At 40.1% G+C, this 27,496-nt stretch overlaps 1 protein-coding gene and 1 pseudogene across 4 annotated transcripts in view; both read left to right on the top strand.

Moving 5' to 3' along the window:
* Positions 1-27,496, top strand: part of stag1a (STAG1 cohesin complex component a) — a 210,911-nt gene that overhangs the window by 97,996 nt on the left and 85,419 nt on the right. The window lies entirely within an intron of this gene.
* On the top strand, positions 7,039-8,517 carry LOC140478431 (heat shock cognate 71 kDa protein pseudogene; annotated as a pseudogene).

The raw sequence follows: 27,496 nt of genomic DNA on the forward strand, positions 1-27,496 counted from the left end.
TTTTTATAATACTGTCCATATGCTGCAGCAATAGATCTTGACTGATTGATTCAAAGGTAGTTTCTGGTAGCAATAGCTTCCAAATGATGTTCTGAATGTAATGATTTCCTGAGATTCACTTGTTGACCAACTTGTGTTTGGCACCCAGATTGGAGAACAATTTAGCTTCTATTAATTAGAGATTCCGTTCCAATAATGGTGGAATCATGTTGGAATGTCCATTTGGAGAATGATTTAGACATCTTTACACCCTGATTACACTCTGTTTCTTCAGAACAACTTCTCAGATGTGGGAGTTTAAAGACAGTTTAAGGGTTACTGTAGATTATATCTGCAATAAATGCTGTTGGTTGCTAATCCTATCAGATCGAATGGATTGGTTAGAGAGACAGAGGCAATGACAAATTTGCAACAGCAGCAGTATGTGATGGATGGCAGTTATAGGAAGGGTGGAGCGTCTCAGATACGGTCACATAGATGGGTTAACTCCAGGAAAGGTAAGAGAGGTAGGCAGCTAGTGCAGGATATCTGTGGCTATCCCCATTTCAAAAAAAGAATGGTGTTTTGAAAACGTAGGGGGTGATCGATTCACAGGGAAATGTAGCACGAACAGCCAAGTTTCTGGTAATGAGACTGGCTCTAATGCAACGAGGGGTATGTCGGGTTCCAAGAGATCAATTGTGTTAGGGTCTCTCTTGTCCGAGGTACAGACAGATCTTTCTGTGGCCAGCAGCGAAAATTCAGAATGGTGTGTTGCTTCCCTGGTGCCAGGATCAAGGATGTCTCAGAGAGTGCAGAATGGTCTCAAAGGGGAAAGGGATTAATAGGAGGTCATTGTACACCTTGGAACCAACGACATAGGAAGGGAAACGGTTGGGAGTCTTAAGGGAGATTATAGAGAGTTAGGCAGGAATTTGAAAAGGATGTCCTCAAGAGTAGTAATATCTGGATTACACCCGGTACTACGAGCTAGTGAGGGCAGAAATAGGAGGATCGAGCAGATGAATGCATGGCTGAGGAGGTGGTTTATGGGTGAAGAATACACATAGACCCTGTAACAGTCAGAGGGAAATTGAGAAACAAACTTGTAAGGAGATCTTAGCTATCTGTAAGAACAATAGGGTGGTTATGGTAGGGGATTTTAACTTTCCAAACATAGACTGGGACTGCCATAGTGTTAAGGGTTCAGATGGAGAGTAATTTGTTAAGTGTGCACAGGAAATTTTCTGATTCAATATGTGGATGTACTTACTAGAGAAGGTGCAAAACTTGACCTGCTCTTGGGAAATAAGGCAGGGTAGGTGACTGAGGTGTCAGTGGGGGAGCACTTTGGGGCCAGCGACCATAATTCTATTAGATTTAAAATAGTAATGGAAAAGGATAGACCAGATCTAAAAGTTGAAGTTCCAAATTGGACAAAGGCCAGTTTTGACGGTATTAGGCAAGAACTTTCAAAAGCTGAATTGGGAGCAGGTGTTCGCAGGTAAAGGTACAGCGGGAAAATGGGAAGCCTTCAGAACTCAGATAACGAGAATCCCAACAAAGTATATTCCTGTTAGGGTGAAAGGAAAGGCTTGTAGAGTAAGGAATGCTGGATGACTAAAGAAATTGAGGGTTTGGTTAAGAAAAAGAAGGAAGCCTATGTCAAGTATAGACAGGATAGATCGAGTGAATCCTTAGAGTATAAAGGAAGTAGAAGTATACTTAAGAGGGAAATCAGCAGGGCAAAAAGGGGACATGAAATAGGTTTGGCAAATACAATTAAGGAGAATCTAAAGAGTTTTTATAAATACACTAAGGACAAAAGGTTAACTAAGGAGAGAATAGGGCCCCTCAAAGATCAGCAAGGCGGCCTTTGTGTGGAGCTGCAGAAAATGGGAGAGATACTAAACGAACATTTTGCATCAGTATTTACAGTGGAAAAGGATATTGAAGATATAGAATGTGGGAAATAGATGGTGACCCCTTGAAAAATGTCCATATTACAGAGGAGAAAGTGCTGGATGTCTTGAAATGCATAAAGGTGGATAAATCCCCAGGACCTGATCAGGTGTACCTTAGAACTCTGTGGGAAGCTAGGGAAGTGATTGCTGGGCCTCTTGCTGAGATATTTGTATCATCATAGTCACCGGTGAGGTGCCAGAAGACTCGAGGTTGGCTAGCATGGTGCCACTGTTTAAGAAGGGTGGTAAGGACAAGTCAGAGAACTATAGACCAGTGAGCCTAATGTCGGTGGTATGCAAGTTGTTGAGGGAATCCTGACGGACAGGATATACATGCATTTGGAAAGGTAAGGACTGATTAGGGATAGTTCACATGGCTTTGTGCTTGGGAAATCATGTCTCACGAACTTGATTGAGGTTTTTTGAAGAAGTAACAAAGAGGATTGATGAGGGCAGAGCGGTAGATGTGATCTATATGGACTTCAGTAAGGCGTTCGACAAGGTTCCCCATGGGAGACTGGTTAGCAAGGTTAGATCTCATGGAATACAGGGAGAACTTGCCATTTGCATACATAACTGACTCAAAAGTAGAAGACAGGGTGGTGGTGGAGGGTTGTTTTTCAGACTGGAGGCCTGTGACCAGTGCAGTGCCACAAGGATTGGTGTTGAGTTCTTTTTACTTTTGGTTATTTACATAAATGATTTGGATGCGAGCATAAGAGGTATAGTTAGTAAGTTTGCAGGTGACACCAAAATTGGAGGTGTAGTGGACAGCAAACAAGGCTACCTCAGATTGCAGCAGGATCTTTATCAGATGGGCCAATGGGCTGAGAAGTGGCAGGTGGAGTTTAATTCCAGTAAATGCAAGGTGCTATATTTTGGGAAACCAAATCCTAGCAGGACTTATACACTTAACGGTAAGGTCCTAGGGAGTGTTGCTGAACAAAGAGACCTTGGAGTGCAGGTTCATAGCTCCTTGAAAGTGGAGTCGCAGGAAGATAGGATAGTGAAGTAGGCATTTGGTATGCTTTCCTTTTATTGGTCAAGAGTATTGAGTACCGGAGTTGGGAGGTCAGGTTGCAGCTGCATAGGACATTGGTTAGGCCGCTGTTGGAATATTGCATGCAATTCTGGTCTCCTTCCTATTGGAAAGATGTTGTGAAACTTGAAAAGGTTCAGTAAAGGTTTACAAGAATGTTACCAGGGTTGGAGAATTTGAGCTATAGGGAGAGGCTGGGGCTGTTTTCCCTGGAACATGGGAGGCTGAGGGGTGACCTTATAGAGGTTTATAAAATTGAAAGGCATGAATATGAAAAATACACAACGTCTTTTCCCTGGGGTGGGGGAGTCCACAACTGGAGGGCATAGGTTTAGGGTGAGAGGGGGCAGATATAAAATAGACCTAGGAGGCAACTTTTTTACGCAGAGGGTGGTATGGTGTGTATGGAATGAGCTGCCAGAGGAAATGGTGGAGGCTGGTACAATTGCAACATGTAAAAAGCATTTGAATGGGTACATGAGTAGGAAGGGTTTGGAGGGATATGGGCCAGTTGGGACTAGATTGGGTTGGGATATCTGGTCGGCATGGACAGAAGGGTCTATTTCCATGCTGTACATCTCTATGGCTTTATGACTCTAACTGGACATAATTAAATTGCAAGGGGAGGTGATGGCCGAGATTTTATTTCTAGATATTTAAACTAGAGGCCTAATTAATATTCTGGGAACCCAGATTCAAATCCCACCATGGCAGAAGGTAGTATTTGAATACAAGAAAAATCTGAGATTAAGAGTGCAATGATGACCACAAATCAGTTGTTGATTGTCGACAATCACTAATCACTAATGTTCACAAATGTCTTTTAGGGAAGGAATCTTTGCCTGGTCTGGCCTATATGTGCCTACAGACCAACAGCAATGTGGTTTCTCTCTGGACAAAGAGGGTTGGGCAATTGATTTAGCCAGTGGCACCTTCTTCCCAGGAATAAATAAAAAGAAACTAATGTGTTTGATGGATCAAAGGCCTAGTGGCATTATTGTTAGACTAATAATCCAGCGACCCAGGTAATGTTGTAGGGACCCAGGTTTGATCCCTCATGTCAGATTGTAGAGTTTGAATTAAAAAAAGAATAGGTATTGAATTAAGAGTCTTAAGGTGATCATGAAAAATGACATTATTAATAGTTATAAAAACCCATCTGGTTCGCTCTTGTCCTTTAGAAAAGGCAAATTGCTATCCTCACCTTGTCTGGCTTGCCTATGACTCCAGACCCATAGCAATGTGGTTGATTCTTAACTGCCTTCTACACAATTAAGGATGGATGATAAATACTGGTCTAGACATCGTGCCACAACCTGCGAGTGCCAGGTTAATAGAGTTATTAAGAAGGCATATGGTGTGTTGGCATGTATTGGTAGGGGGATTGAGTTTTGGAGCCACAAGGTCGTGCTTCAGCTGTACAAGACACTGGTAATGCTGCACCTGGAGTTCTTGTGACTGCGTTATTGGAAGAATGTGGAAGCTTTGGAAAAGGTTCAGAGGAGATTAATAGTATGTTGCCTGGTATGGAAGGAAGGTCTTACAAGGAAAGGCTAAAGGAGCTGAGGCTGTTTTCGTTGGAGAGCAGGTTGAGGGGTGACTTAATCGAGGCATATAAGATAATCAAAGGGTTAGATCGGGTGGATAGTAGAGCCTTTTAGCTCTAAATTGAGTGGTGATAGATTTTGGACAGATTTCAGGGGTAGTTTCTTTACGTAGAGAGTCGTGGGTTGTGGAATGGCCTGTCTGCAACAGTGGTAGGCTCTCTGATGTTAAGGACATTTAAATGGGCACGGGACATGCATTTGGATAATAATGAAACAGTGTAGGTTAGATGCATACCAAATTAATTTCACAGGTCGGCACTGTTCTGTGTTCTATAAATGAAAAGAAAAGAAGATGTGGTTATATATTCCCAATGTTCAGCCCACTCTTTAACTTATGTGTGAGCACTGCATTCCATGGAAAGTTTGGTTAGTGGAATTGAGTCTTCTCTAAGGTATAATGTATCATCTTTGAAGTTTCATACAATGTCAGGTCTCTTTGGATATGTTGTTGTAAGTCCCAGACTGATTCATTGCAGGTATTCTTGGTCTCTTCTCTGCATTTGGTTTCTTGTGACCTCATGAATGGTCATAATAGTAAGATCTATGAATGCCAGTTGTCTTGCTAATGGTGGTCCTTCTGTGTCTATCAAGTACCTGTTGTTTCCATGTAAAATTGCCATTACTGCATTTTGTTGTCAGTGTACTAATTCAAGGATTGTTTGTCCCATTATATGCATTTAATGTAGCTACTGTGAGTTGTATCTTTGATTTCCAGTGATACATGTGTATGGTATATCTTTCACAATTATGACTGATAGGACTTCGACTTTCATCCTGTGTGTGTCTGCCAATTTTGTTCAGTTACCCAATGTTAATAGTGCCAAAATCTTTTAACTTTCGACTTTGGAAATGTGCCACATTGTATGGATTATGTGGAATGCCTGATCACCACCTTGTGCAAGGTTCTTCCTAGAAATTTCACTTTGGTCAGTCTTAATGCTAACCACGTGTATGCACTTGCACTTATGTAGGTTTCTGGTGGTGTATTCATGTCCTTTTGTAGCCTCTGGTTATATATTTGGAACCAGATTTTTTGCATAGATGAGCCTGGTGTTCCTCTGCACTACATGACTTGCAAAGATATTTTGTGGGTACAACAGACAATACTTTGCACAGATCTTGATTACTTTCTGCATTATGCCGACAGTGTCAATACTGATAACTGAAACACGTGTGATGTTGTCGGGATGCAGTGGCTTCATATTTTCTGCCACCTTTAAGTAATATGTTGATATCATGAGCCTTTACACTCAAATGTCTTTTTGGAACGTTTTAATTGGAGTTGAGGCTTTAACCAGCTCCATTATCCATTCAGACAGCTTAGGCTTAAAAATAAAATTATTCAAAAGCTATCTTTGTTTTCACTGCTTGCTTATCTGGTTCTGTGACAGCTCAATCTAAACAGCATACCTCCACACTTCGTCTAAAAAGCCTAAATTCAGATTTGACATCTGTGGCCTTCCTATGCATGCAAAGGATTTGGTAGTAATTTTTCTAATGTGTTGACTCGTTGCTATGAAGTTATTCAGTGCAGATTCAGTTATGTAGTGGCTGCGTTTCTTTTGCCTGGTTTTTTAAAAGATTGCGTTGTGTTTTTAAGCTGTGTTTTTTTAAACCAGATCAAGTACTCAGTATAATATTTTTTCTGGGGTCCTAGTGTACATGTAACTTCTGCACTGTCTTGTCTCAATAGAGACCTGCTTTGGATTGTAAGCTCACATCATTACTTTCTTTTTAGAAAAAAACTCCACCTACTACCACGTTGTAGCTTCTTGTGTTATTGGGAATTAACATAAATTAAATGACACAGATTCTGTTTACTTGAAAATCTTGAACTTATTTAACAGCTTAGAATGCAAATAATGATGCATGTATCTATCCTCTGCATGCTTCTGGTGGGCTGCACTTAGTAGTTACAGAGGAACCTCAATTATCCGAACGAGATGGGCAGGCACTATTTCGTTCAGATAATTAATTATTTGGTTAATTGATTTCCTTTGGGGCTCGGAGTTTTCTCTGAAGTCTGCTCCCCATTCAGGAGACTAAGCAAAAGCACACTGTGCATGAGTCCCTGTCCCCTGCCCGCCCCCAAACTCTGTCCGCTCCCACACCCAAACACCGTCCACCCTCGCCCTGCCCCCCAAACATCGTCTGCGCCCCCAACCTGCCCCCAAAACCTCATCATCTGAATATGGTTTCATCCTGATTTTTGGCTTATTAGCGTATCCAGTTCTTAAAGTATTAACAGAGCAAGAATCACTTGCTCGTGCTAAACTTATTTATTTCTGGTACTTAATAAATCAAATAAATGCTTCTTATTCTTTAGGGCAAGCATACATTTAACTTTTTTTGTGAATGGATCTCAATATTTTATGGAAAACACTATGAGCTCTCTTGCTTTCGCTGGTTTGGAGGGCTCATTGGTGATGCAGCCAAGAACCAGGTTGCAATGAACCCAGCAACACTGTTTGATGCCAAGTATCTTATTGGTTGCAGATTTGATCATTCTGTTGTTTAGTGTGGCCAGTAACATTGGGCCATTCCATGTTATCAATGATGATGGCTGTTCCAAGGTTGAAGCAGCGTATGAAGCTGAGAAGAACGTCCTTTTATCCAGAAGAAGTGTAATCTATGATAACTAAAATGAAGGAGATCACTGAGATCCACCTGTTCCAAATGCAGTTATCACAGTACCAGCTTACTTCACCAGTTCTCAAGAACAAACTGCCAAGGATGTTGGTACTATTTCTGGCCTTAATGTGCTGTATGTTATTAATGAATCAACTGCTAGAGTTTATGGCTTTGATAAGAAGGTTGGTGCTGAAAGAAATGCACTGATTTTTGACTTTAGCAGTTTTGATACCTCCATCATGACCATAGAAGATGGCATTTTTGAAGTCAAATCTACAGCTGGTGATACCCATCTTGGTGCAGACTTCAACCATATACTTGTTAGTCATCTTATTGTTGAATTCAAGCAGAAATACATACTGACAACAAGAGAACTGCTCATGTCAATTTGGAGCAGCTGGAATTCCATTCAGCTCAAACTTGCTTAGCAAGTTGTAATCTTTAGTCATGGCTCTTTCGACCTCAAACACTGGCATCAACATCAAATGTCATGTCAATTCGGAGCAGCTGGAATTCTAGCTTGCGTATCATCAAATACGCAAGCTAGAATTGAAATTGACTGTTTAAGAATATTAATTTCTATACCTCCATCACGAGGGCACAGTTCGAAGAGCTCAATGACTACCTCTTCCATGGTGCACACAGCCCTTTCGAGAAATCCTTGTAAGTTGCAACGATTGACATAGCTGAAATCCATGACTTTGTACTGGTTGGTGAACCCACTCATATTCCCAAAATCCAGAAGTAGTTGTAAGATTTCTTCAATGGCAAAGAACTGAACAAGAGCATTACCCACTAATGAGGCTGTCACACACAGGCTGTGTAGGCTGCCATCTTGGCTTGTGACAAGTCTGAGGCTGTGCAAGATCTGCTGCTTGATGTCACTCCTCTATCAATTGGTATTGAGACTGCTGGTGGTACAATGACAAGTGCAACACCACTATTCCAACAAAGCAAATACAGATCTTCACTACCTGCTCTGATAATCAGCCTGGTGTGCCAATTCATTTGTTTAAGGTTGAGAGAGCTATGACTAAAGATTACAACTTGCTAAGCAAGTTTGAGCTGAATAGAATTCCAGCTGCTCCAAATTGACATGACATTTGATGTTGATGCCAGTGAAATTTTGAACATGTCTGCAGTGGACAAGAGCTCTGGAAAGGAAAACAAGATCACCATCACAAATGGCAAAGGTGTCTTGAGTAAAGAAAATATTCAACAGATAGTTCAGGAAGCTAACAAATGCGAAACTAAGGAATGTCAGCAACAACCCACCAGTGGAGTCCCACAGCTATAGTCTCAATATGGAGAGAAAGCAGAGATATTGTGAGTAAGCTCAACCAATGACTAACACTTCACTGCCCAGGAGATGCTGAGGGCCCATGGAGCAGTGACTTGAATTGATTTTGGAGATGACAATGGCCAACAAGATGGGATCCCAAAATGACCACAAAGCAACAACCAGGAACAAATGAGGGGCCCACCCACCATCCCAGAGCCCAGTGAGCAAAGATTTCTCTATTGCAAATCCTGGGCAGCTACACCATTCTCAGCAGTTCCACTGTAGATGAGGTATAGTTAGTAGAATATTACATTCTACTTTTATATTCTCGTTTATTTTAATGGTTACTTCATTAACCAATACAGGAATTTAGCCATTTAAAGTACAGGTAATGCTGCATTTCAATTTAGAAGGGTACATGTTTAAAATTTAATTTTTTCTTCTTGAAGGAAGACTCCACAGAACCTAACTGCAGTGTTGATATTGGGTCCCATGGGAATGAATGCTTCACTTTGTCTTCACACTGAATGTTGTAATTTTCAGGACCACCTTTAAATGAGAATATCCTATAACTTACTGAAAGCCTTGTTAAAATTAATATCCTGGACTTATAGAATTTCTTTAATATAGCTTACCAACATTATCCAAAATGAAGTACATTAGTGAAGTCCAACAAAGGTCTGAAAGATCTCCCCTGTTAGTCCATTCACTTTTTAAGATTCTGAATTGCCTTGTCAGCAGTGCTTTGAAGTAGTTCTATTTCTGCTGTTGAGCTAGTTGTGCTTTAATGGGCAGTCCTGTATCTATGGTTTGTGAAAAATTGGAGTCAAGTCTGTGATTTTAAGATATTTCATCAAGTGAATACAATGTTTGGGAGCTTGTTGATGATTATATATTGCTTATTCTTCACTTTATCATTTTATGAACTTTGTCATTCTTTTGTCTTCCCATACAAGTAAAAGTTCTCTCGTGCTCATGTTTTTGTCTTCTTTTTACCTATTATGTTCCCCAGTTATAAAATTTGTAGGATTTGAAGGCCTATAGAGTCCTGTGTAAGATTGTTGTTTCTCCCAAATTATTCTGCTCAAATTGAATGTAATCAAACATATTCTCAAATGTATTTTGTAATTACTACCTTATTGTATTATCTGCTATGTAGATTTACTGTTATTCCTTTGTTTTTAACTCTTACTTGTACTTTATATTTTGTTTTGCCAATCAATTTGCATTGTTTTGGCAAGTTGTAAGATTGCCGCATTTCCTCCTGGTTGTATCTGGTTTAATTTAGTGTAATTTTACTTTTTCAAAAAGTAATTTTTCTTATAATTTTTCAATTGGTTTTAATTTTAAGTCAGGTATGCACAGTGGTGTTCTTGTTTGTTCAGACATCTAGCATTGTTAATTCCTGATATCAGTAACCAATATGACCAGTTAGGTTATTCTCTAAATTATTATAGATTATTTTTGATATTTCGCTAACATTTGTATTGATGTAACCAAATGCTTTGAAATGAATTCTATAAGAAAATCAAATTTTCTCTCTTCCCTATCACCTCTATGAATATATTCTCTTCAATGTCACTGGTTAGTTTACATCATTGTTGCTTTAGATAACTTGTTGGCTCCTGCTCCCAGGATGCATTTTTCTATTTTCTATGAGTGTACACTGGATTGGCATTTGGGAAGACATCCAGGCTGAGCTACATTTGAATGTAGCATCGAGGAGCCTGAGCAAAATTAGAGCTACTGGAAATTAGGGGGAAAACTCTCCATTGCTTGGAGTCATATGTGTCATGTAGGAGGATGGCTGTGGAAGTCAGTCATCTCATCTTAGGCCATCTCTACAGGGTTCCTCAGGGTAAATCCTAAGCCAAAATATCTTTAGCTGCTCCATCAATGACCTTCCCTCCATCATAAGGTCCGAAGAGGGGATGTTCGCTGACGATTATGCAACGTTCAGCACCATTTGTGACTCCTCGGATACTAAAGCAATCTATGTCCAAATCCAACAGGAGCGAAATAGTATCCAGTCTTGAGCAAAAACGTGGCAGGTAACATTTGTGCCACACAAATGACAGGCAATTACCATCTCTAATAAGAGACAATCTAATAACTGTCCTTGACATTCTGTGGTGTAACCATTTCTGAATCCCCCACTGTCAACATCCTGGAGGTTACCATTGACCAGAAACTGAAGGCTCTCCATATGAATAAAGTCACTCCAAGAACAGGTCAGGGCTAGGAATATTGCAGCATGTAATTCACTTCCTGACTGCCCAAAACCTGTCCTCCACCTGCTGAAAAAGTCAGGATTGTAATGGAATGCTTCCCACTTGCCTGGATGAGTGCTTTTGGAACAGCACTCAAGAAGTTTGACACCATCCAGGGCAGAAGCCCGCTTGATTTACACCACATCCGCAAACATTTCATCATTCAACCACCGATGCTCAACAGCAGCAGTAGAAAATATGCTATAGAGTTTTGCTAAAAATCCTGAGACAGTACATTCCAAACCTATGGCTACTGTATTGTAGAAGTGCAGTGGCTACAAAGGAACATTACAACCTGCAAACTTCCTTCTAAGTAACGCAAGGTCCTGCATTTAAAATATATGCTGATTCCTTCATTGTCGCTAGATCAAATTCCTGGAATACCCTCCCTCCGACATTGTGGGTCAACCTTCTAGCACGTGGTCTGTAATGGTTCAAGAAGACAGGTGACCACCACCTTCTCAAGAGAATCTAGAGGTGGGCAGTAAATGTTGGCCCAGCCGGTGATGCTCACGTCCCACAGTGCAATACTTACCTGTACTTGAAGCTACATATATTAATACATGCAATCCTGTCCTTTGCAGACAGCATGCAGTACACACACTGAGCCTATTTTAACATAACAAAATAGGTGCCGGACATTCTGTGGATGACTTATCAGGAGAGTGCCCTGATGAGTCAGAGTCATCATGCCTTGTTTAAAATTGAAAGTCTTCCTGTTAACTGTGAATCATTTTTGAAATGCATTTTCCTTGGTAACTCCTCTACCAATCAGAGTCCACTTGCCAACCAATCTCATCTCATGCAATATAAATGTAAGAATCTTATCTGTAGTAGAATCTATTAATCTGATGTTGATTTTTCTTAAGTACACAAACGTGGTTTGTACTTTGTCAACCTAGATCTAAATGACAACAATATTGGGAAATATTGTGTTCCGGCATGATAACTCAAAACTAGGGAACTACAGACCACTGAGCCTGACATCAGTGGTGGGCAAGTTGTTGGAGGAGATCCTGAGGAACAGGATTTGCATGTATTTAGAAAGGCAAGGAATGATTAGAGACAGTCAGCATGGCTGTGTCTGTAACTTGATTAGGTTTTATGAAGACGTAATGAAGAGGATTGATAAAGGCAGAGCAACGGACGTGATCTATATGGACTTCAAGGCTTTTAACAAGGTTCCGCATTGTAGACTGGTTAGCAAGGTTAGATCACATGGATTACAGGGAACACTAGCCATTTGAGTACACAACTGGTTCGTAGATGGGACACAGATGGTGGTGATGGAGGGTTGCTTTTTAGACAGGAGGTCTGTGACCAGCATTGTGCCACAATGATTGGTGCTGGGTCCACTGCTTTTTGTCATTTATATAAATGATTTGGACGTGAACATACGGTTAGTAAGTTTGCAGATGACACCAAAATTGGTGGCGTAGTAGACAGCTAAGAAGTTACCTCAGAGTACAGCGGAACTGTGATCAGATGGACCACTGGGCTGACGAGTGGTGGCTGAAGTTTAATTTAGATAAATGTGAGGTGCTGCATTTTGGAAAGGCAAATCAGGGCAGGACTTATACACCTTAAAGGTAAGGTCCTGGGAGCTGTTGCTGAACAACGAGACCTTGGAGTGCAGGTCCATAGTTCCTTGAAAGTAGAGTCGCAGATTGATAGGATAGTGAGGAATGCATTTGGTATGCTTTCCTTTATTGGTCAGTGCATTGAGCATAGGAGTTGGGAGGCAGTGCTGTGGCTGTGCAGGACTTTGGTTAGGCCACTTTTGGAATACTGCATTCAATTTTGGTCTCCCTGCTATTGGAGGAAAGTTGTGAAATGTTTAGAAGACAATTACAAGGATGTTGCCAGGGTTGGCGGGCTTGAGCTACACTGACAGACTGAATAGCCTCGGACTATTTGCACTGGAGCATTGAAGGCTGAGGGGTGATCTCACAGAGGTTTATAAAATCATGAGGGACGTACATAGGATGAATAGCTTAGGTCTCTTCCCAGGATAGCAGAGTCCAAAACTAGAGGGCAAAGATTTAAGGTGAGAGGGAGACAATATAAAACGGCGCAAAGGCAACTTTTCCATACAGAGGGCGGTGCACGTATGGAATGAGCTTCCAGAGGAAGTGGTGGAAGCTGATAGAATTACAATATTTAAAAGACATCTGGATGTGTATATGAATAGGATGAATTTGGAGAGATATGGGCCAAACTCAGGCAAATGGGACTAGACAAATTTAGGATATCTGGTTGGCATGGATGTATGAGATTGAAGCTTCTGTTTCCATACTGTACAGCTCTATGACTCCACGAAATAAGGGGCAATGATGAAATCCCTTGACAATTTTTTGAACATTTCTGATTAATCTTAACAGCTACACTGTGGTTTGACAGTTCTGTGACTGTTTTAACTTTCCATTGAGTTTATGCACCATTACCTGCAATTACGTTTATTTTTATCAAACCAGAAGGGTAACTGATCTCTCCCAAGTGCTGATTGCTTCTCCAAAGAGGACCCTGCCTACCTAAATGAATCCATAAAATAAGTGCTGTTACTCTCTGGTGTAATTTGTTGATTTTTGGGTTTCAGGCATCTGTCTCACCAAAACCACTCAAGTAGAGGCAGTTGCTGATTTATATTATCTTTATTTGCCTCAGGGAACCAATAGTGTGCAGTTTAGAACTCACCCTGCAAAAAGATGAACTTTTTTTTTGTGCGATGAGAGTGCCTCTCCATCTGGTCGAATTTGCATCGGGGACTCTTTGAATTCACTGTTTACGGCATATTGCACAACCTAATACATAGTTGCATGCAGTTTTTTGAATGAACCTAAAGCAGAATGGTGCAGCAGAAGCGCATGGGGCCCGTAACCCAGAGGTTGATAGATTGAAACCATCCTCTGCTGTTTAGTTTTTAAACTCCTGGGCCAGGAGGCCCAGGTTCAAGTCCCACCCAGCCCAGATGAGATCTCTGAGAAGGTTGAATAGAAAAATAGGTTGCCTTAAAAACAAATGAATTTGCTAAACCCCTCCTGCCAGTAAGCAAATGTTGTAAATGTGTGAAGCTGCTTGTGACAGTTTAAAGTTGAGTATAGATGTATTTTTATTCAAAATCAGGAACAAACTCTTGGAGATGCCGGTGTTGGACTGGGTGTACAAAGTTAAAAGTTTAAAGCTAGTGCTTCCAATTAAACCTGTTGGACTATAACCTGGTGTTGTGTGATTTTTAACTTTGTTTCTGTTAGTTTGCTGCTATTTGCCAAATGGTTATATTTGATATTAAAAAATCCTACTTTTTGAATTACAAATAATTTATCCTTTTTTTATGAGCACACATTAAATTATTGAAAAGAGATATTGTTGAAGGTTTTTGGACAAATACATGAGAGCCAAATTTCTCAGCAATTTCTGCAACAGGAGAAAAGGGGGCTGATTAGTTAATAGATCAACTTGATTGACTAAGATATTGCCATTGCAAAAGCAATAGAGCGCTATTGGCCCGCCCCAAGCTCCAGGAGTACTTCATTAAAGTCTCTGTGCTTGAATGTAACTGTTTTGTTTTCAGAATGGTCCTATATATAAATGCATGTTGCTTTCAGCAAGTGTAAATGTTAGAAGCACAACTGATCATCTTAAGTTGATTGTTACTTCAGATTGTCCCCAAGTGCCGTCCACTTGTGGAATCATAAATAACAGGAGATATTTTGATTTGAGTTTTGCAAGTATGGGCTGGCTGAATACACTGATGCTTGCAGACAACTGAAGGAACATAGTTTGATTCAGTCCCTCAGTTGCTGAGATGAATGGTCTGTATACCTGATATAACACTGGCTTTGAATGTTTTAGCAAAATCTCTCTCTTTTTGGAAGTATTCAAGTTCTGTACCACTAAGTGACTGAATGTTTCATATTTTGTAGTCCTGTCTGAAATTGCAGGTCATGTCAGTTAACATTGTGGGCAAACACTAGCTTCTGATATGGGAGCATTCCAGTTTAAAATTTTCATCTTTGTTTTCAGACCCCTCCATGGCCCAGTCCCCCTTTGGTTTTGTAATCAGTGCCACCACTACAAATCTCAGACCTCTGTGTGCCTCCAGTTCTGACATTTTAAATGTCCCCACTTTTAATAGTTCTAATATTGGTTGCCATGCTTTACACTGCCTTAGTCCCAAGCTCTGGAAGTCCTTCTCTAAGCCCCTCTGCTTCTCCTCTCTCTCATTCATTAAAATATTTTGTTGAAAGAGACAGAATGCAAAAAACTTTGTCATCCATCATGACATTTTCCTTCTGTTAGGTGAAGTCACATTTTGCTTAGTATCTTTGTGAAGATTTTAGGTAATTTTACTATATTGTAGGTGCCTTAAGAATGCAATTACTTGTAAAGTGTATTGCACCTGGAGGCACACTTGTTTCATGATTCAGATTGTAAGCTGTTTGCTTGTTAATCACATGCATGTAGATTAGATAGATAAATGGATCTTTCTAGATCCAGGAATTTTAATTGATATTTTAGCAGTTAATGAGAGTGTATTCATCTTTAATTTATTCTAAGTTTTAAATTAACATTTAGTAACTTAGCTTAATGCTTGTGCTTGATACAGTATGATCAAATACAATTGAAAATCTGAACAAGGACGAAGAATTCAAAAACGAAAACAGAAATTGCTGTAGAAGTTTAGCAGGTCTGGCAGCATTTGTGGAGGGAAATCAGTTAACATTTCATGTCGAGTGACCTTTGTTTAGAACTCGATTCAACGAATATGAACTAACCACTCTTTAATATTTATGTTCATATTTGCTAAATTCTGCTATTTTGATAGAGTAAGCACTGAGTCATAATTAACGGTTCCTAATTTTGTAAGGGGTATGGGCTAACAATACATTGAATTGAATGCGGATATATCTAAATGGAGTACTTATGCCCGAAACGTCGATTCTCCTGTTCCTTGGATGCTGCCTGACCTGCGCTTTTCCAGCAACACATTTTCAGTACTTGTCAATTGTGCAGGTTATGGAGTGCTCAGGATTTAAAAAAAAATTCCTTCATGGGATGTGGATCTCAATGGCAAGCTGAATCTGTCTTGAAGTAAAAGAGATCAAATCCAGCATCAGGAAATGCTGATGCATGTTAGTACAAAAATAAACTGCGGCAGATGTTGGAAATTTGAAATAAAGCAAAAAGTGCTGGAGGTATTTAGTAGGTCACATGGCGTCACGTGGCAACGTAACATTGCTTATCAATGGTGTTGTATATGAATGGGAAAACATTGCGATTTTAAGCAATTAAGGAGGCAAGGGGAAACCAGTAAAGAATGTCTGGCTGTTGTAGGACAGAAAGCAAAGGGATTAAATGATTCAAGAAATAAAGATGTAAGGCAAAAGTTGGTATAGAGCAAATAAAGAAATAAAATATGGTTCTAGAGTGTAATAAATGGGAATAACAGAATCATTACCTGCATCTATCATTCAAAGAAATGCAAAACAAAACAAGGGGAGAGGAAATTATCTGAAATCGCTGAAATCAGTGTTGAGTTCCAAGGCTGTCAAGTACCAATAAAGCATGAGATGCATTAAGCTAATCTTGAGCTTTAATTGAGAAAAGATGGGTCATGGAGGTGTACAGCACGGAAACAGCCACTTCAGTCCAACTTGTTCATGCTGACCAGATATTCTAAACTAATCTAGTCCCATTTGCCAGCGTTTCACCCATATCCCTCTGAACCCTTCCTATTCATATACCCATTCAGATGCCTTTTAAATGTTGTAATTGTACCAGCCTCCTCCATTTCCTCTGGCAGCTCTTTCTTTTACATCGTGAAAAAGTTTCCCCTGAGGTCCCTTTTAAATCTTCCCCCTCTCACCTTAAACCTGTGCCCTCTAATTCTGTACTCCCCCACCCCAGGGAAAAGACCTTGTCTAATTACCCTGTCTCTGCCCCTTATGACTTTATAAAACTCTATAAGGCCTGTCTCCATTTCCTCAGCCTCTGATGCAGCCAGGGAGAGAGTGGGAGCGTGGTTAGAGAATTAAAACCGGTGGCAATTTGAAATTGAGCATGTTCTGAAACTAGTCACTGAGCCTGTATTTGAAGGATGGAATGAAGTTGGAATTGCATTATGGATGTTGCATGCTCTAGTACATAATTTAATTTGAATCATTATTGTACCTGAAGACATAGTTGAAGGTGTTGGACAGTAAGACGGGTGAAAATTTAGTGGAAGCTATTGCATTTTCTGTGCTTACATGAGAAGATAGGCTATATAGAATGTGGACCAGGCTGTCTCAGAAGCAATGATCCTTTCACAATGCGAAAAGGTGACATCACGCTTAAGGTTCTGGAAGTCTGGTAGGTTGGAAAATGAGGACAAAGAAATACTGTATGGTTCTTGACGGAGAGGAAATGTGAGAGAAATGGAATAGACATAGTGAAAGCCAGGTCAGCTAAGATGGGAGTAGAGAATCCTTCATTAAGAAAAAGGAAGATAGGTTGGAAGCACTTGAGAGAAAGGTGGCATTGTCAGATCAGATGCAATGGAGGTGTAGGAATTGGGAGAATAAATTAGAATCCTCACAAAAAGTGGAGTAGGAGGATGTGTAGTCAAGATCATTTAGGAATTAGTGTTATTATAGTAGAAATTGGTAAGCAACATGCCCAGAAGGAGAGACAGAAAAGATTAGAAAGAGCATAGCTACATATGAACTATGTGATATGAATGAAATACTGGCAATTTGAAGCAAGGTTGGTGCAAATACCAAATTCATGGTGAGTGTAGGGAATTGGATGTAAGTTTGCTTGTTGAGGTGGAAGGTTTGTTATCAGGCGTTTTGTCATATTGGTAACATAGCCTCCAGTGAAGCACTGGTAGAATAGCTCGCTTTTTATTTGAGTTTAGGTTTCCTTGGGTTGGTGATGTCATTTCCTGTGGTGAAATTATTTCCTGTCCTTTTTCTCGGATTGTTAAATGGGATCCAAGTCAATGTGTTTGTTGATAGACTCCTGGTTGGAGTGCCAGGCTTCCACGAATTCTTGCTTGTATCTCTATTTGGCTCGTCTGAGGATGGATGTGCTGTCTCAGTCCAAGTGTATGTAAAGATACTAGTGAGAGAGGGTCATGTCGTTTTGTGGCTAGTTGATGTTCATGTATCCTGGTGGCTAGTTTTCTGCCTGTTTGTCCAATGTAGTGTTTGTTACAGTTCTTGCAAGGTATTTTGTAAGTGACATTAGTTTTGCTTGTTGTCTGTATAGGGTCTTTCAAGTTCATTCGTTGCTGTTTGTTTGTTAGTGGTTTTGTGGGCTACCATGATGCTAAGAGGTCTGAGCAGTCTGGCCGTCATTTCTGAGATGTCTTTGTACGGGAGAGTGGCTAGGGTTTCTGGATGCGTTTTGTCTGCTTGTTTGGGTTTGTTGCTGACAAATCGGCGGACTGTGTTCATTGGGTCCCCGTTCTTTTTGAATACACGGTATAGGTGATATTCCTCTGCTCTTTGTAGTTCCTCTGTGCTCCGGTGTGTGGTGGCACGTTGAAATAATGTTCTAATGTAACTCCGTTTATGTGTGTTGGGATTGCTTCTGTAGTTCAGTGTTTGGTCTGTATGTGGTGTTTTCGCTGGTTTGAATAGAAACAAGTTTAATAAATCTAAATTTCATGACAAGAAAGTAGAAGGCTATGGCCATGTGTATCTAAAAAGAATGAAGCAATCATTCTTGCATGTTTGAAGAAGGGGTAGTGAAGGTTTTAAGGATAAAACTGAATGAGGAAGTAGTTATGGTGACAGTTTCAGATGTAACTGGAGCAGGAAAAAGGAATTGCACTGCTGTTGCACTGTTCATGATGACTGGATGGCTCAGGTCAATTGAATAAGGGTGGAACGCATTGCACAATTTAGAATAATTGGCATTACTCAAATATGATGCAGTACTACAAACCCTGCACAAAATAATCATTTTAAAAGTTGGTTGTGCATTTGAAATGAAGGTTAATGTGAAATTGATCCCTTCTAAGGAAATTCATTTTGTGAAGACTGTCCAACTGATTGAAATTTGTTCTTGTTGGAATTAGTTGTCATGGAATTATAGAAACCCTCATTGTTTTGATGGTGCTCGTACCACATTGAAATTGTCGATTCAGATTTCACTTTTCTGCATTGCCCCTTGTCCTTGAAGGCCTCTGTTCCGATTTTCCAATGTGAAGTGAGACTGTCTTTGCAAGGGTATTGCTTAAAATATGTGTTGTCCATTTAACACAGAGATTGTTTTCTTTGAGGCTTGGAAGACTTTGGAACATTGCTTCAGAAGTGGGGCTGGGGTCATTGAATATTTTTCGGCTGGTGGTAGAGAATTCAAGGTATTTGGGTGTTGATCAGAGCATGAAATTCAAAATGCAAAGATCAGCCAGAATTATATTAACTAGTGGACAATCTTGAGCCACATGGCCTGCTTCTACTCCACGTGCTTGTATTTGAAGTGAAGGTTCATTATGAAGTGTCTCTTTAACCTTCTTAAATGTATTGACTTTAGATTTACATGCAATCAGAATCTATGACTGTCATGAAGTTACCATGGTCAGAAAATGGGGGGATACTAAATGAGTATTTTGCATCAGTGTTTACTATGGAAAAGGATACGGCAGATATAGAGTGTAGGGAAATAGATGATGACATCTTGCAAAATGTACATATCACAGAGGAGGAAGTGCTGGATGTCTTGAAACGGGTAAAGGTGGATAAATCCCCAGGACCTGATCAGGTGTGCCCTAGAACTCTGGGAAGCCAGAGAAGTGATTGCTGGGCCTCTTGCTGAGATATTTGTATCATCGATAGTCACAGGTGAGGTGCTGGAAGACTGGAGGTTGGCAAACGTGGTGCCACTGTTTAAGAAGGGTGGTAAGGACAAACTGGGGAACTATAGATTAGTGAGCCTGACCTCAGTGGTGGGCAATTTGTTGGAGGGAATCCTGAGGGACAAGATGTACATGTATTTGGAAAGGTAAGGACTGATTAGGGATAGTCAACATGGTTTTGTGCATGGGAAATCATGTCTCACTAACTTGATTGAGTTTTTTGAAGAAGTAACAAAGAAGATTGATGAGGGCAGAGCGGTAGATGTGATCTATATGGACTTCAGTAAGGCATTCGACAAGGTTCCCCATGGGAGACTGATTACCAAGGTTAGATCTAATGGAATACAGGGAGAACTAGCTATTTGGATACAAAACTGGCTCAAAGGTAGAAGACAGAGGGTGGTGGTGGAGGGTTGTTTTTCAGACTGGAGGCCTGTGACCAGTGCAGTGCCACAAGGATTGGTATTGGGTCCTCTACTTTTTGTTATTTACATAAATGATTTGGATGCGAGCATAAGAGGTACAGTTAGTAAGTTTGCAGATGACACCAAAATTGGAGGTGTAGTGGACAGCGAAGAGGGTTACCTCAGATTATAACAGGATCTGGACAAGATGGGCCAATGGGCTGAGAAGTGGCAGATGGAGTTTAATTCTGATACATGCGAGGTGCTGCATTTTGGGAAAGCAAATCTTAGCAGGACTTATACACTTAATGGTACGGTCCTAGGGAGTGTTGCTGAACAAAGAGACCTTGGAGTGCAGGTTCATAGCTCCTTGAAAGTGGAGTCGCAGGTAGATAGGATAGTGAAGGAGGCATTTGGTATGCTTTCCTTTATTGGTCAGAGTATTGAGTACAGGAGTTGGGAGCTCATATTGCGGCTGTACAGGACATTGTTGGAATATTGTGTGCAATTCTGGCTGTCTTCCTACCGGAAAGATGTTGTGAAACTTGAAAGGGTTCAGAAAAGATTTACAAGGATGTTTCCAGGGTTGGAGGATTTAAGCTATAGGGAGAGGCTGAACAGGCTGGGGCTGTTTTCCCTGGAGCGTTGGAGGCTGAGGGGTAACCTTAGAGGTTTCCAAAATTATGAGGGGCATGAATAGGGTAAATAGGCAAAGTCTTTTCCCTGGGTCGGGGAGTCCAGAACTAGAGGGTATACGTTTAGGGTGAGAGGGGCAAGATATAAAAGAGACCTAAGGGGCACCTTTTTCACTCAGAGGGTGGTGAGTGTATGGAATGAGCTGCCAGAAGAAGTGGTGGCAGCTAGTACAATTGCCACATTTAAGAGGCATTTGGATGGATATATGAATAGGAGGGTTTGGAGGGATATGGGCCGGGTGCTGGCAGGTGGGACTAGATTGAGTTGGGATATAGGAATTGAACCCACAAAGTAGGCAGCATTCTGCATCACATCCAGCTAACTGACTTTTTCTAATATAGTATTGTTAATGCTGAAACTAATTGCCAACAGAAGAAATGTGAAACGTTGAAGAATCAGATTGAGCAATGCACCGGAAAGGATGCTGGTTACATTGCTTTCTAGAAATTTGAGTTGTAAAATATTATGTATTTTTTTGTATGCCAGTTACACTTTAATATCTTGAAATCAATGGATGATGTAAGCAGAGTTGCTGAAGGACTTTCTAAATAAACTGTGTTGTGAAGATTATGCTTTTCCCAGTATGATAATGTAAATACTGCATTTGTTGGAAACTTGTACAAATAAGAAATGCTGAAATAGCTCGGCATGGCAGGTTGCCTCTGCAGACAAAAATAGAATTAATGTAACAGGTTAATAACAAGAAGTCTGAAACATTAATACTTCCTCTTGCCATCTCTATTTCGTTCACTAAGGTATTTTAACATTAGTTACTAAAGATAATCCTTTTCTGGTTGCCTGTAAGAATTCTTTAATGCGATTGGCTGCTTGGACAGCTTAATATTGGGAATCACGATTTAACTGTTATTTAACAGTAGAGTCCTCACCTGTGAGACTGAGATCTCAGCCCGATATTCTTGAAATACAGTGCCAAGTGTCCTTGCTTTATCATTGATTAAAGGGTCCTGGCTGATATAAATGTAATCATAATTAATTCTACTTGGGAAGACTATGAGAGAGGTGTAGCAGACTTTCTTCAATTTATTTGAACATTCCCAATCGTAAATGTATTGGGAGCTTTCTTGTCAAAAGGTTCTAACATTTTAAGCTTTCTGTAGCTGTTTCTTAGCCTATATCTCCTTTTTATGTGTATTTCTTTCCTTTCTGTCACCAAATCAAAGAATTGATATGGCGCAGAAGAAAGCCATTCAGTTCATTAGGTCTGAACGTTTTGATTTTGTGTCAAGCCGCTGCTTGTCCACAAAACCCTACTCATTGTTTCTATCCTCAGAGCGACTATAGGTGAGCTCCTACCAATACTGTTGTTTACAGACAGATCAGATTAATTGGGTTGGGTGAGATCAGGTAGGATTTTCAACCTTTTTTTGACTTTCTCATCATCTGCAACACATTTATTCTGGCAGGTTTGCCCTATACATCAACTTCAGGTTTTCCAAAGAGGTGGAAACTAATAAGTTGATGGCCTGAGGATTGACTGAAAATGCCTTCCAATGGCTTATATATTATTATTCAGAGTGAAACAGATATTAGCTCATAAATCTTTTATTATGTTGGTGCTGCTAAGTTTACGATGCTAACAATTTAACATTCGACTCTGAAATTGTTATGTTCACACCATTCACTTGCCTTTTGTGCTTTCGTTCTTGTGCATCTGCAATTCTAGCCTATATAAAAAAGGTCTGCTTGGATAATAAGTGTGTACTGTTGTATTACGCAAAATGTCTTGCCCTTCACCATCCAGTATGTTGAAACATGGCAAAAGAAAATTCTAGAGTGTAAAGAATTGTACAACTTTGTTTTGGCTGTGGTAGTTACTCCAGCTTATTTTGTTTAGATTATTACCTGGGAATTTATAGTTTACCATCTTCTAGGATGGTTAATTCTAGGATTTGAAAAAACAAAGAAGGAATAGCAAGGACCACGTAGAGCAGCAATAGACATTATGTGGTTTGAAGTAATTGATAAAATTTAAAGATACATCTTATGAATATTGATTCTGCCTTCACAAACATGTCAATTTTGTCTTACACTTCATCTTCTAGCAACTTTTGAATCCTTAGTTTCCATCACATTTCTTCCTGCACTAATTTTAACTAATTGAAGAGCACAATCAATTCCTTTTACCTTTGTCTCATCCCAGCCTAATGACCCAACTTTGCTTTTGGTTTCATGAGCGATCAAATTGTCAACCTGTTTTTATTCTTTGTACCATACATTACAGTTTTTAAAAGCACTAACATCAATATCTTCTTAAAAATAAACCAACTCTTTGTCCTTCCATATTCTCCAACTGCTGCCAACTCTCAGCCTTCCCTTTTTGTTTGAAGTCTTGGAATGCATGTTTGCATTGCAGTAAGTTTCTTGATTCACCTTCCAGTTCCAGTTTGAAATATTTTAATCAAAATGTGTTGCATGTATCACTGGCAAGTTGTCTTCAGTGTATTCTCCACAGATCATGGCTAAGGAGCTGCTGTCATCCGATTTTACTCCTGTCATTCAGGCTACACAATTCAATGCAATTCTGTTATAAGCTAAGCTAGCTGGAAGTTCTTCCAAGTTGTAAGCAACAGAAGTTCTCCCTGCCATTCTGACGCCTTTACGTATGCCTCGGTGAAACACACAACCTCCAGAGAATGGAAAACACAAAACTGCAGTACATATGTGTCTCATTTATCCAAGCTTCCTGCTGCATGAGAATGAATTAAAGTCATTCTATTGTTGTGGCCGGAAATATTTAGAATCTTCGAATCCATGTTTGGAAGCCATTGAGCCCATCAAGCCTGTCCAAAGAGCACTCCAGACTCCTCCACCACCCCAACCCCCCACCGGGTACCATTCATTTGCTATGGCAAATCCATGTTGCCTGGACATCCCTGGTTACTATAGGCAATTTAGCATGGCTAATCCATTTAACCTGCATATCCTGGGACTGTGGAAGGAAACTGGAGAATCCAGAGGAAACCCACACAGACACTGGGAGAAAGTACAAATTCCACAAAAATGTTTACCCAGACCTTACTGACTTTCATTGTCTGGAAACTAATGTTCATGTGAATATTAAAACTGAATAGAAGCCTGAAAAGAGTATATTCAATTGAATGCTGTACAATTTCCATTGAGTGTGATTACATATCTGAACTTCTAATTCTGTTTGTTTTTACCCTGCATGCTATACAGTTCAGCCACTTTTTTGCAGTTTGGATTCTAGTAAAAGGCATCTACTTATCTTAGAGCCTGTCACTAAATTTAAAATGATTTGGTTGGGGCAGGAGGTTTGAGTCAATGTAATGTATTTGGACTTTCAGAAAGTGTTTGACGAAGTTCAACATTAGAAGTTATTATGCAAGGTTAAAGCGCATAGGATTAGGAGAAGTGTATTGAGATGGATAGAAAACTGGTTGGCAGAGAGGAAACAAAAAGGAATTAATGGTCCATTTTCAAATTGGCAGGCAGTAACTAATGGGGTGCCACAAGGATCAGTGGTAGGACCCCAGCTATCACAAAATATACTAATGATTTGGATGAGGGAACAAAATGTAACATCTCTAAGTTTGCAAATGATACCAAGTTTGGTGGAAGGGTGAATTTCATAGAATCCCCAAAGTGTGGAAACAGACCATTTGACCCAGTAAGTCCACACTGACCCTCCAAAGAGTAACCCACCCAGATCCATTCCCCTACCCTGACTAATGCACCTAACCGACATATCCCTGAACACTATGGACAACTTAGCATGGCCACTTCACCTGACCTGCACATCTTTGGATTGTGGGAGGAAACCAGAGCACCTGGGAGAAACACAAGCAGATATGAGGACAATGTGCAAACCCCACACAGAGTAGTAGCCTGAGCCTGCATCCCTGGCACTGTGAGGCAGCAGTGCTAACCACTGAGCAATCGTGCTGCCCTCATTTTTAAAAAAATTCTACCCCATTCAATCCTTTCACACTTGGGCAATCCCAGTTAATGTTAGCAAAGTTGAAATCCCTTATGATGGTACCCCTGTTCATCTCTCACCTTTTTGCAATTTGCCTTTATATCTTCCATAGAATTTTATAGCTTCCCCGCAGTGTGACGAGGATGTGGAGATCCTTCAGCATGATCTTGACAGGTTGGGCGAGTGGGCAACTCGATGGCAGCTGCAATATAATTTGGGTAAATGTGAGGTTTTTCACTTAGGAAGCAAAAACAAGAAAGCAGATTACAACCTGAATGGCTATAAATTGGGTGAGGAACGTGTGCAGCTAGATCTGGGTGTCTTTGTGCACCAGTCATTGCCCATGAAGCAGGCAGCAAAGAAGGCAAATGGTATGTTGGCCTTCATTGCAAGCGGTTTCAAGTACAGGAGTAAAGATGTGTTGTGAGTTATACAGGACCTTATTGAGGCACAATTAGAATATTGTGTGCAGTTTTGGCCTCCTTTTCTAGGGAAGGATGCCCGTGCTCTTGAGCATTGCAGCGAAGGTTAAGCAGGCTGATTCCGGGGATGGCGGAACTGATGTATGAGAAGAGATTGACTAAGTTAGGATTGTTTTTACTGGAGTTCAGGCAAGTGAGTGGGGGGGGAATCTCATAAAGACTTATAAAGTTCTAACAGGATTAGACCGGGTCACAGCCTGAGGATTTGGGGTGGACCATTTAGGACAGAGATGAGACATTTCTTCACCCAAAGAGTTGTGAGCCTGAGGAATTCATTACCAAAGGAAGTTGTTGATGCTGAATCACTGATTGTGTTCAAGAGGTGGCTAGGTACAGTACTTGGAGCAAATGGAATCAAAGATTATGGGGAGAAAGCAGGGTTAAGCTACGGAGTTGAACGGTCAGCCATGATCATGATGAATGGTGGAGCATGTTTGAAGGGCCAAATGTCCGCCCCCTCCTTTCTTCTGTGTTTCTACGTTTCCAGTGTACAAAGCAGACTAAAGTTGGAAAATATAAAAACAGTTGCTTCAGAAATTTTCTATTGCAATCAAATGTGTTATGATTTAAATGCAATTTTAACTATTATAATCTTGCAATTTTTATATTTAGCAAGACTTGCTATTTGTAAAGACTTGGAACTTTAGGTAAAATGCAGTTGAAAATTAAAGCATTTTCGTTAGATGAAAGCCACAGACTTTAATTTGTTTTCAAATAAATGTTTATTTTCTCCCTCAGTGTGTGTTTTTTTTAGAAAGTGGATTTCTACAAGTCGATTTAATGCTGGCTAACTGTAGAATTGGCTGGCTAACTGTAGAATGTTGGAGCTGTTGCTGTTATATAGTTGAGGCAGATTACCCATGGACATTTCCAAATAAGTTTTCTATTTACAATGGCAGGACAGGGTATATTAGCTGTGTCAAATTTCATTTGGAGAATGAGAACTACTACTTTCTGAAAAATGCTGCACCAGCAGTTTAACTTGAGAATTTTTTCTCATGACAACAAAACTTAAATGACTTGTAACTTTGCAAATCTCAAATTGTGGCTGACTTCTTTCACGGCTGCACAGTATTTCCAGTTTGGATCTGTTCACCATATAAAGCTACAGGTTAAGGTATATGATATATAAATGTGAAAAGCTTGATTCATGCCATCAGTTTGCTTGACTTGGTGTGTCTTTAGCATAAACACAGATTTGCAACCTGCTGTAACTTTCGTGTGTATACAAAATATTGTCGTGTGTACACATATATATTAGATGCACATAGTGCATGTTACATAAATGTCTCTCAGATTACGTAGGAAGATTATTTGTGCTCTGTGGTAGGATTCACTGTCTGCTGACGAGAAGTTATCTGGAGAAGGTTGTATGTTTTACATGAAGTATCTTTTTAAGATAATTCTGCTGTTTACATACTTTTCTGTTTCATTTTTTTCAGAAGCTTAGTTTCTTGTTCAGATCCCCTTTCTTTACCTTCAGTTATATATTTTGTTGGAGTGGATTGTCCTGTGCCCACAAGGCCACCTCCATACATCGTTGTCACTTGCCTCTTCTTACTGGTGATCTATTCCACTGTTATCTACAACAGTGAGTTTATTTTTCACATGTATAGCAACGGTCTCTAACTTTATCATAATGAGCTACATAACATTTTCTGGTCTAAAAATAGATGTCTGATATGAGATGGATGAGCTTTTTTTCCTTCTTGGCAAAAGTAAACTTTATCCATAAAATATCTATTAGTATGTTGCAGAACATTTCAAATCAGGAAATTGAAAAGTATAACAAAAGTATTATGTGACTTTGTGCTGCTAGATGCCTCAATCCAATTACAAAATTACGACCAGCCATATCGATTTTGTTACATAATTCTGGCATGGTGGCTCAGTGGTTAGCACTACTGTCTTTGCGATGCCAGAGACTCAGGTTCAATTCCACCTTGAGTGACTACATGGAGTTTGCACATTCTTCCTGGGGTTCTGTCAGGTGCTCTGGTTTCATCAGGTCCAAAGATGTGCAAGTTTAGTGGATTCGCCATTTTAAATTGTCTCATAGTGTCCAGAGATGTGCAGGTTAGATGGATTCACCATGACAAATATGAGTTACAATAGGGCAGAGGATTGGGTTGGACTGGGATGCTGTTTGGCAGGCCTGTGTGGGCTCGACAGATAGAATAGCCTCTTTCTGTTCTGTAGGAATTACATGATTCTATAAGCACACAGTTTTAAAAGTTGCCAGATCCTCAGTAAGTTATAACTGGAAGGGAGTCTTGGTGTGGAGATGCCGGTGTTGGACTGTGCAAAGCTATGCTTGATGATTATGATGAGATTTTGTT

The sequence above is a fragment of the Chiloscyllium punctatum genome, chromosome 6 (genome assembly GCF_047496795.1).
Source record: "Chiloscyllium punctatum isolate Juve2018m chromosome 6, sChiPun1.3, whole genome shotgun sequence".
Taxonomy (NCBI): Eukaryota; Metazoa; Chordata; class Chondrichthyes; order Orectolobiformes; family Hemiscylliidae; genus Chiloscyllium; species Chiloscyllium punctatum.